At 39.9% G+C, this 10,895-nt stretch overlaps 1 long non-coding RNA gene across 2 annotated transcripts in view; it reads left to right on the forward strand.

Moving 5' to 3' along the window:
* Nucleotides 1-261: 261 nt before the first annotated feature.
* LOC115381839 (uncharacterized) overlaps nucleotides 262-10,895 on the forward strand; it is a 22,491-nt gene continuing 11,857 nt past the window's right edge. The window contains exons 1-2 of one of the 2 annotated variants that reach the window (XR_003930469.1): nucleotides 262-272; nucleotides 3,203-3,205. This is a non-coding gene — a long non-coding RNA (uncharacterized LOC115381839). Of the gene's footprint in view, nucleotides 273-3,202; nucleotides 3,206-4,206; nucleotides 4,219-6,973; nucleotides 6,976-10,895 lie in introns of those variants that run through there. The other variant, XR_003930467.1, reaches the window with a different exon arrangement.

Consider the following 10,895-nt stretch of genomic DNA (forward strand, 5'->3'; position numbering starts at 1 on the left):
ACCGTGTTTGTATTTATCTGCCCATAGCCTGCTTGTGCAAACATCTGAGAACTGCTCAGAAAAATTCAGCCTGCTGCTTTGTTGGTAAATTCGACTTAAGAGAAGAAAAGAAAGCCTTGCTGGATTTGCGCTTTGTGGGGTTCAGCCTAACAGTAGAGGACCATCTTTAAAGGTGCACATGTATTGTTTTCTCTAGTGATTAGTGTTCATAGTGTTCTTTTGTTTTGTTGCTTTCATTTTGAGGATGGCTCCAGACTGAAAGGTCTCCCCTGGTTTTTACAGGCTATTGACTGCAACTCACTTAATGAAAAAGATGGAAACAGGGGCTGATTTTTCTTAAGGTTGTGAACTATGGAGTGCTGTTTTTATTTGGGGTACGAGCTGTGGAATTCCGATATATATTGTGGGTCAAGAGTGAACAGGAGGAACACAGAGACTTATTGCCGTCAATTTGCTATTTTCTATTATTACAACACGCCTACAGAGCAACAAGGTTGTCCGCTCCTCTGGGTCTGCTTATGATCATATCCGCAGTCTTAATATCCTTGAGAATGTGCCGTTCCCAGTTGGGGATAACGATATCCATGTGGATCCATAAACAAATGTCCTTGCACCAAGTAGCACATAAAGTTGCCTTCAGGGAATTGAAAGGGAAAAAAAAAAGAAAACGATGTCAGGATTTCCACAGTGAGAATGTCCTTTTTAGCCATTATACACCAGATACCTGGGAGGGTTGGGGGGTTTGGAGGAACAAGATTGGGGAACTAAATATAAGACAGAAATACATTGAGGTAGCAGCATGTAAATAAACATCTTAATAGGATCTATTCAATCAGAACTGATCTGCTCTACCACTCATGGTGGAGAAGCACAGTAGGTTACACTGCAGCTTGTGTGGACCTCAATTCATTTATGCCATTTTTAAAATGAAGTGCCCTGAAGAGCCATCCTTAGCAACAGGCCAAAACAAAACTAACCTGCAGTAGGCCCAACAATAAGTTTTTAAAAAATTGCTAGACCTAACACTAGAATTGACTAATTGCTTAAGAAATAGATATTTAGAAAAAGGAAAACATATGTTATTCCAACAAATAACTTTTCTCAGTGTACCCAAGAAAGTTCCTGACATACCAATCATAGTGAAGTGGTAGACATATTGGACAAACTATAGCCTCATTTCCGCTGCACAGGCTGTATCAGTACAGGACGGCTCGGTACAGCACGGGTAGGCTTAGGCCAAACCAGACCCAAATCTGGGCATGCACTATGAACAGACACTTATTAACTGCTTCTGGTACAATCACTTCTATTGAATTAGGAGTTTTGGACATGATTAAAAATAATCATAATTCTCTAAATGTAGGAATTTTACTTGGAATTAATAAGTTATTTCTGCTTCAGCACATTTTCACGCGGTTAGTGATGAACACATGTGGCTGTAAATATATCTTCTAAACCACTTTGTCCTGTTCAGGGTCACAGGGCAACTGTAATTCGCCAGTCCATAGACAGACAATCACACACTCACATGCTGGGGCAATTTAGAATCACCACATAATCTGGCATGCATGTTTTTAGATAAAGAAAAGTACTTGAACCTATAGCATAACCACTGTGACACTAACCACTGCACCATCATGCATAAGCTATAAACCAGACCTACTAAAATCCAAGAGGATTTTTGAGAATCAAAGCTGCCAATTTCATGATGTAATATATACATCCCTTTTATTTTTAGTTCAATGTGTTTTTTTTTTTTCTTTTTACCTTAGATTATTCTGGAAATAGAGTAATTTGGGCTGATTTCAATTTATACCAGCATGGTTTGAATCTGCCTTCATTGACCAGTACTAATGTATTCAATGATATGTTTTGAAAACCGACTCGCAGGCCAACAGCAGGGATGGTGGCCTGGTGCCTGATCGAGAGGCTGAAAATATTTGATCTGCTCTGCTACCACTAGTATACTCAACACCCAATTGAGAAAAGGGAATTTGGCTTCTGATTTCTTTTCCTTCTACAAACCCATCTCAGGACCATCGATGCCTGGTTAGACTGAAGCTATTTCTGTGTAGCCACTGGGTTGTCACGAAGCTACGATATTGAACTGTCATTGATAGATCACATTGTAGCTGAAGAGGTTTGTAAGGGTGCTCTTTTGTTTTTGGTTCATGGCATTTTGTTGAGTGATTTGTATCCTAGTAGAGTTGGGGAGTTTATGTTGCTCCAGAGACTTTGACATTCATGGTTCAGTTTTTCAGCACTTTATCTAGAAACTTCTACTTAGGAAATATGTGTTTTTTTACTATGACAGATTTTCGACTGTCCCTTCTTTCTGTGTTGATTGTGGAAACTGTTCTTAGCCCAAAATCTGGTGTTAGTTTATTAGATCATATTGTTCACGAGACAGCCAAAACAAGGGATCATCAGGAAACTGAGGAAAGATCATGATAAAGGAACATACTAATCTGAAAGCACACAAGTGTACTTTTTCTAATTCTATTACAATGAGCAACAGCAGCCATCATTTTGCACAGGGAGATCCAGAAACATGAAGCATTTGTTGATGTGTCAGGGAGCCGATTTCCTGTCAGGGACCACCTGTTGCTGCTCACGACTCTGAGCCACCAGGGGAAAGAGATGGCGAGGAGGAAACAATGGAAGAAGCTATTACTGCAGTAGAAAAAAACAAAAGAAAAGAGAGGACACAGAGAGAAAAAGAGGGAGTTTATTTTATTTTTATCTTAAAAAAAGGCACATTATAAGTGATGAGTAAATTGTAAACATTGTGATGTCTAAAAGTTTAAGAAGCATGCTTTTCAGCTTGTGAAAATGTGTGGGTGTAATCAATAGCAAGTCATCAATGTCAGCAGAAATCATTCCCCGCTCTTCGATAAGTGCTCACCTCTCAAGATTTGACTCCTGTGGCCCGGGAAAGTGACCAAGGACTGAGATGTGACCTAAGTCATGCTTTATTTATACGCTGTTCCTGGACATAAAGCGTCAGGCTAAAATTTCATACGTGACACTTGCTGTAAGAGTCCATCCCGGTAAAATGCCATGAAAAAAGCCTCCTTATCCACTTTGAAAGCAGCAGCAACGAGGTCCATTTGCAGGCACAGAACAAGAGAACATCTCATGCATTAGCAAAGCGAGAGTGGAGGCAAAAGCAAGAAGAGGGAGAATGCATCAGCTCGATCAGCTGGTTGAGATCTAATGGCTCTGCTTCCGGAGTATCATCCTGAGTGCACAGGTGCTGCCCTCTTTCCTAGCAGGACACTAAAATAAATGAAGGGTCATTTAAACAACAGAATGAAGCCGCAGTGAAATTCAACAACAAATGGGTGCTCTAATAGAATTATATCCAGCTGATGTCAGCACGGCAATTTATATCATTTTTATGAGTCAGCAGGAAAACGACTGCACTCCTGAAGCATGAGGTTTTACTTAATATGGTGCAGCCAGAGATTTCCCACGAGGCCAATTGAAAGGCAGGGCAATAAGGTGAGGGAATCATCTATCCAATGTTGATATATGCCTGCAATGACCTGTTTGGAGGGGGAAAAAAAAAAAAAAAAAACAAACTGCAAAGTTTTTCAAACCCCCAACTCAGAAAGCAGCAGAAATTGTGTGTTCATACCAGAGGAGAATGTCTATATTCTATTGTCTGTTATTCTTTGTGAGTGAGTTATTCACAAGTATGTCACACAAACATAAATCAACATGTTTCAGATAATAAGATCGAACTGGTTGGTTATTAGTAGTGGTGTAGTGGCCCCGAGAGTGGCTTCACTCTTGGGTTTTCCCTTCTTTTAAGGCAAACCAGAAACACATTTCACACAAAACACAAAATGGTTGGAATCCACGGACATGAGCCACTAAATTTATTTGGAATTATATACCAAAAAAATACTCATCATATGATCAATTAAAATCATATCACCTCTTTCTTTTAAGCACAGAGACTAACCAAAGAGGTAGTACTCAAATGAACTTACATCACTGTTCTAATACAACATGTAGCTCAATTTAGGAGCCATTTGGATAATACATGGGAAAGCAGCTTGAATCAACAGCGTCTGACTAGAGAGAATCATATTTCATTGGTGCCCACCATACTGTCTGATGCTAATGCTGTATCACCATTCTTAATAAAAAGGGGCTAATTACATTATGAGGTATTGAATTGAAGAATGAACATGTTTAATTTGCCTCGGCGTTAGACTCACATGAACTCATCAAATGTGAATTAGTGTCTGAGTCTGAGTAGTCGGTGGGTAACCATTAGAAATAAGAAAGCTTACATGCACATTTCCCATTCTAATTACTGTGATTAGAGGACAATTATTACACATTTTGAGTAACAAAAGAAGAGGGTATTGAATTGAGAATACACTTCCAAAGGCTTAAAAAAAAATGTAAAAAATTACTTAACCTTCAAAGCAAGGACATGGTTTCTTTGCATGTTGTTTTTTTTCTTTTTTCTTTTTTGTCAGACATGTTGAGGGAGCTTATAAAAGCATGCACAATACTGTAGTACAGTTGTGCTATTGTGTTTTCATGGCCGTGCATTGAAGCAGAAGTTGACCCTTCCCGGCGTGAAGCCCTTGGCCTTATTTGATCCAGTTCTTGTGAAAATAAGTGGCAGCCGAGCCTCAGAATCTTAAGTGGGATTTGAAAGCAACTGTTTATTCATGTTTGAGGCAAAGGTGAAGGAGGCTGCACAGAGGTGGGGAGCGTACAGGATAAACCTCAGTGGAGCGAGGATGAGAAAGAAAAGCGGAAGCCAAAGTGCAGGGATAGGAATAAAGTGTGGGTTCGGTGGCACAGCGGCGGGATGGGGAGGGGGGGCTGTTAGCTTAAAAGTTGAGCACAGGGCAGTGATTTGTCCCAGAGTGCTTATTTGGTGGATGAATCAGAGGATGTAGTGAGGAGGTACGGGGGGTTTTAATAACAGGTTATTAATGTCCATCACAGCTATAAACACAGTAGAGGGAGACATGAAAAGCAGCAGCTTGATCTGGACTCTGATCTCTCTGCTGTCAGTCACAGCTGCAACCAGACAGGAGGAGAAATCTCATAGCCGGAGGAACTGACAGAGAAGGAACGGTAGTTTTAGGGTGTCATCGCAGTGAGGGTATTATTGCAGCAGTCAAACTGCAAGTGGCAGCTCAGTTGGAGAGGATAACACCCTCGTTGTTCTGTTCACAGTAAGTGATAATAGATGTTTTTGGTCACTTTTAATTTGCAAATAATTATTTGGACTCCCATCAAAGATCAGGATGGAAAGCAGCACTGGAAATGGTAAACATTCTTCAAGTGCTCGTTGATAAAAGATGACGCTAAGGCTGACACCATTTTGTTCCCAGACAATTAGGCAAATGGCAAAGCTGCACTCCACTGTTTCACAAAGTCACTTAATTAGCCAGCTGCAGTAATTACCTAGCTTAATCCTCCCTGCTGTGAGTCGTGACGTTTACAGTTGTGCCTTTTACAGCCTGCTGAAATCTCTTTTATTCTCTTGGCTTAATCACATATTTTCCATTTTAAAGCTGTGCTAATTAATAATTTCATATTTGCATATGAGTGTGTGTAATGAAGAAAGGTGTTGCCATGAGTGACAAATCCACAAAGAGCAATTACCCAATTTTCCCACAACTGTTTCATGTCCCAGTTTTCATAGGCTAAGTTTGATAAACCGACTGAATGCAACCTGTTGGTGAAAGGTTGCTGAAGCGAGTGAACCATTCACCACCTTCGGAGTTAATGGTGCTAAAAAAGAGAGGGTGCCTAGGTTACCAGAAATGTGACACTAATGGAAGGGTGGAAGGGGAGCCAACCATTGGCTGACACATTACTCACATCAGCCTCATGAGGTCAGATATTATGCAGTCATCTCATGAAAGGATTTATTTGAAAAGTATTCCAGCATTGATGTAGTTGGACGAGTTGATCACACAACTACACCACATGAGTTTGTGAAGCTGAATGCAATCTAGTGTAATATCCCAATTCAATGCAATCGCAAAAGCTCATTTTTTAAGTGTTGTATTATACATTTTATTTTGAAGGATGGCTTTGGTTGTCCTCTTTGCATGTTGGTAACGTGGAGAAACAACAGAATATTTCTCACTAATTTAATTTTTAATTTTTTTTTTTTACAGTGAAAAACTCTCTTTGTATTTGTATTTTTGTATTTTATTTATTTGAAAAGGGACAATGCACTTTAAAATTAAAGCAAGTGTACAATGTTGCGCACAGACTTTACAAAACACAGGATTGTAGCCATGCCTAATTTCCATCCTCTGTCCCCCGTTGGGTCAAACCCAACCATCCACACACCACATTCATTCAGCAACACAACACTCTCCATCCCTTAGATTATGGACTGCATGACTCCTTGAATGCAAAGTCCCCATGGTAACCATGCTTTCATGAGATAATACTGCAGGTCCACAAACAATGATGCAGTGCCACATGCATCACCGAAGCAATGAGCTGGGAGAGGTTTTAATGCACTGTCAAACGCAAACTGCGGTTTCAAAAATGAAATAAAAAAATGAGGAGGTTTTTGGTCACACTTTACATACTGAAGCACATTGTAAAGCGTCTGTGAGTGTCTAGAAAAGCACCATATGAAACCAGTGCATTGTCATCAAAGAAACCCTAAAACCTTTGTTGTATTTTTGGATGCCCATCAACATAACAAAGTTTTCAAGTGAATAAACGAAACTGTTCATTTCCAAAACAATGGTACTCAGAGCCACTGAAGGTGCACCTTTTTGTGGAACTACACAAAAACTCATCCAGTTCCTTGTAAACATGGAAAATGCTAATTTTCTGAAACACTGCCGTTGCGTACCATGGCCATAGAAAACAGTTATTTCACACATGTGTGAAGTAGAAGGTCAGTAACAACAATGGTGGCCTCCAGAATGTCATGACTCCCAGCCCATTGTCTCCTGGAACTTAGTGGTTTTGGAGTTGACAGTCCCCAGGATAGCAATCCAACATCATAATTTGCATACGAATGTCAGTATAGTCTCCATTGTTAATGTTAGCATATTGTTCTCTTCTCACGTGTGTATACGATTTAATGGGAAAAAAAAACAAAACATCAACAGTGCCAAATTACAGTTGAGAATGGATACATTAAAGGTGCATTAAGGAGTTTTTCAACTTTAAAAATACTTATTTTCCACCATAAATATGTTACAAGTATTCAGTGATGTGCACAATGTGCCCTGATATATTCATTACAAGTACCTCTAACAGCGCTAAATTGTCACTTGAAAGTTGCAGTGCCGGTCCGGCACCAGAATTTTATTGGGGAGAATTAGAGATGATGTGACGTAATGCGCGCTCCCACTGACCTGGTTTCCTGAAGTTTCGTTTTGTCCACCATTACTCCGCCAGATGCTTAACGAGCAACAACTGAGCAGTACTGAGGATTGATCTTCCAGAAAGTAAGAAAAGCCTGGCTTCTAGCACTGCTACAACTCCAGCACAGACCCCACCAGGCAGAAGAAACTTAAATTTTACACAAGCGCTACTTAAAGAACGAGGAAGGAGTTCCCCTCTTCCATGCATGGCACGAGTGTTTCACTAAGCTGCATTACGCCCAATGCCTGCAGGGGGCGCTGTTTCACATAAAACGTGCAAACACCTTAATGCACCTTTAAGCCACATTCATGACATTAAAAAAAAAATCATGTTTCCACTTGAGCATTTGTTGTGGACATACTCAACATGTTATTGTTTTTTCTTTAAAATATTTCATTTTCAATTTTCCACCTTCCACCTACATAGCACACATGGTTCCAAACCCCAAACCCCTTCCCTAGCCTATTAACAAGAGAGAGAGAGAGAGAGAGAGAGAGAGAGAGAAATATACCAAGTTGTGATGACCAAAGGCTTGTCATTTTAATATCCTTTCTACAATGTGTCCGCGATACAGGTTGGCAAAGTGTCCATGTAAGCCGAATAAGGGTCATTTCCAAAATCCATCTAGCTATTGTTGGGATGTTAATGTTAATGTTTATAGAATGTTGTTCTTTGCGTGCATGTGTGTGGTTTCAAAACAAACAAACAAACGAAAAAAACAACAGCTCCCACTAGTGTCCCAGCATTACTACTACATATTTTTCATCATTTTCAAAAAGTTGCCTTGTGAGCATTAAAATTTTCTAAAACAAAAACACAAAGACAACGCAACAGGGCAATGATGTCAAATGAAGATGGTAAACTTTTGTTGTGTTTTAGCTCATTATTTACAGAACAAAGCCTTTCAAAGTCACTGAATATTACTTCTGATATATTATGCATTATGTATTATTGTGCAATACTGAAAATTCACACAACGCTTGCATATATAACATATATATATATAACCATGTCTAGCTGCATTAAACAAAATGCAACATTATCTTGTGTAGCTTTCATTGCAACTACAACATGTTCATTGTTTCTGGCCTTTCTCTGAGAATGATGTCTATTATCACAACTAACACTGAGTGGAAGAAATATTTCTACTAGAAAACACATAAAAATTCAGTGTCCAGTCGATCATTCTTCTAGATGTGGTGCTTACTGTTCTCAGAACAGTAAGCACCACATCTTGACTGAAACATTACATGTTTATTTTGCTCATTAGTGAAGTGGTTGTTGGTTATTGTGGTTAGCAGTAGTATCTTCCTTTGAAAAACCCATGGATGGTTTCACATGTGAACTTAATCTCCTCATTTAGATAAATATCTCCTGGTGCTACATTGAATCAAAAGTTTGTTTATTTTTTTTAATGGTTAATCACCAGAAATGAAAGTTATATTTAAATCATGTGGTGCATCTATAGTGTACAGTGAATAGAGGCCTCCGTGATGCAGCTGGATTTTAGGCCCACTACTTTTTTCTCTGTACTTACTGCCACTAGGGTCCATCCTAAAAAAAAAGGCTCGACAGGCTCCTTTCACGGTTATGTGGATGATGCCTCGACATGGCCCGCTGAAGAAGAAAAAGGCCTTCTCACTGGCACCTCTGCTGCTGTGCCTTGACAACATCAAAGCCTAAATAGCATTAACATTTTTAAGTTTTAATCATGTTTAAAAAAAGAAAAGACTTGGAGCCTTGGGCTCCATATGTCAAACCAACAGTTAAAAAGGAGTAAGTAAAGATGTACCATAAAAATAATTTAAATCATTCCCATTTTTCACCTGTCATTGAAGAAACATTTCCTGTAAAAAAGTCTGTCATCTCCATCAAAAAAGTCGTGGACATGTTTTTTCTTTCAAAATGAATTGTTCTGGGATGGAACAACAAGGCTGCCAAACAAGCAGCACAATATTCCATATTTTTTGACTGCGTCGGTGATCACCAGCCATGCTCATGTGTGGGACATGCACTAGACTCCAGTCGTGTTCGTCGTATGCGTGCGACCCTGGCCATGCGCCGCCAGGGTCACCGTCTAAACTTACTGAAAGTCTCCCAACCTGGCAACCTGCACAATGCTCTCAGAGGGGGGTGCAGTGGTTAAGTCTAGCTTCTTCCACCTTAGAAATTTGGCAAAGGTGAAGCCCATTCTTGTACATAAGCACTTTAAAACAGTAATTCATGGTTTTATGATGTTGCAGCTGGATTACTGTAATGCACGATACTTTGGAGTCAGCCAGTCATCCCTCGTATGTCTCAAGTCGTGTCAACATGCTGAAACTCGACTACTAGCTGGAATATGTAACCGTGAACATATGAATCCTGTTCTTATTTCCCTCCACTGACTGTCCGTGCATTTTAGAGGTAATTTTAAGATTGTTTTATCTGTGTTTACATCCTTGAATGATGCCTTACCTCTGAGCTGCTTTACCTCAACACTCCTGCTTGGTGCGTCAGGTCTGCTGATCAGTTGCTCTGAGGTACCGAGGTCCAGACAGAAGCTCAGAGGGAACAGATGTTTTTTCTGTCGACACCCCTCAGTTGTGTAAAGAGGTACCACTGCACATCAGAGAAGCCCTTTCACTGTCCTCTTTTAAAAATAGCCTGAAAACTAATTTTTGCTCCATGGTTTTGAACACAGCTTATAAAAAGCTTCTCCTGTTTATAGTATCATCATTTTGTTTAGAGTTGCATTTTTATTGTTTTATTGCTCACACCTTATGCTGTTAGTTTTTTATCGTTATTTATATGCATCACTTTGTAGCAGCAGTGGTTGTTTCAAAGTGCTGTATTAATTAAGATGAGTTGAGTTGAGCTGGAAACATGCCAGCGGCAGAGATATTCATGGATAAGCAGCCAAGTGCCACAATTACCATTCAAAGCCAATACTGAGACTTTCTGGCATCAATTTGTCTTCCCTGACACATCGGAGCCAATCAGATAGTTCACAATGCATAAATCTTAGTCTTTGCACACCGCGGGCCGTCGAGTGTTTTTGAGTTAATTATTGATCCAGTAATCAGGGGAGCCTAGAGAGTGGACTTCCTGGGTGGGATGGTGTGTGGGGTGATTCAGACGGTGGTGGCTGTCCTCCAGAAACACTGTGCTGCCCTTCTGGTCTGCTTCCACCTGGAAGCATCTGTCTGGCGCGAGTCCTACTCTACACGAAAAAACCAGTCGGGCGAAAACAGAGTCAGTGATCCGCGATTCATTCAACATCGACCGGTTTCTATGTCAGCGGAGAGATAACATAGTTTACTGGGGAGTTTTTCCTTTTAAATTCCTCTTTTCCTCAGTTTAAATTTGGCAACTTGTCCTGTTAGTTTTTCTCTCTCTCTCTCTCTTTGTTTAAATACATCTAGCTGGGCATGATTTCAATATTAAGCTTGATAATTATTTTCTATGGATTTTTTAATATTTTTTTCCTCAGTTGGCTGTTGTTATGGCTGGTATGACATGTGCCAGATCTA

The sequence above is a fragment of the Salarias fasciatus genome, chromosome 23 (assembly GCF_902148845.1).
Source record: "Salarias fasciatus chromosome 23, fSalaFa1.1, whole genome shotgun sequence".
In the NCBI taxonomy this organism is placed as follows: domain Eukaryota; kingdom Metazoa; phylum Chordata; class Actinopteri; order Blenniiformes; family Blenniidae; genus Salarias; species Salarias fasciatus.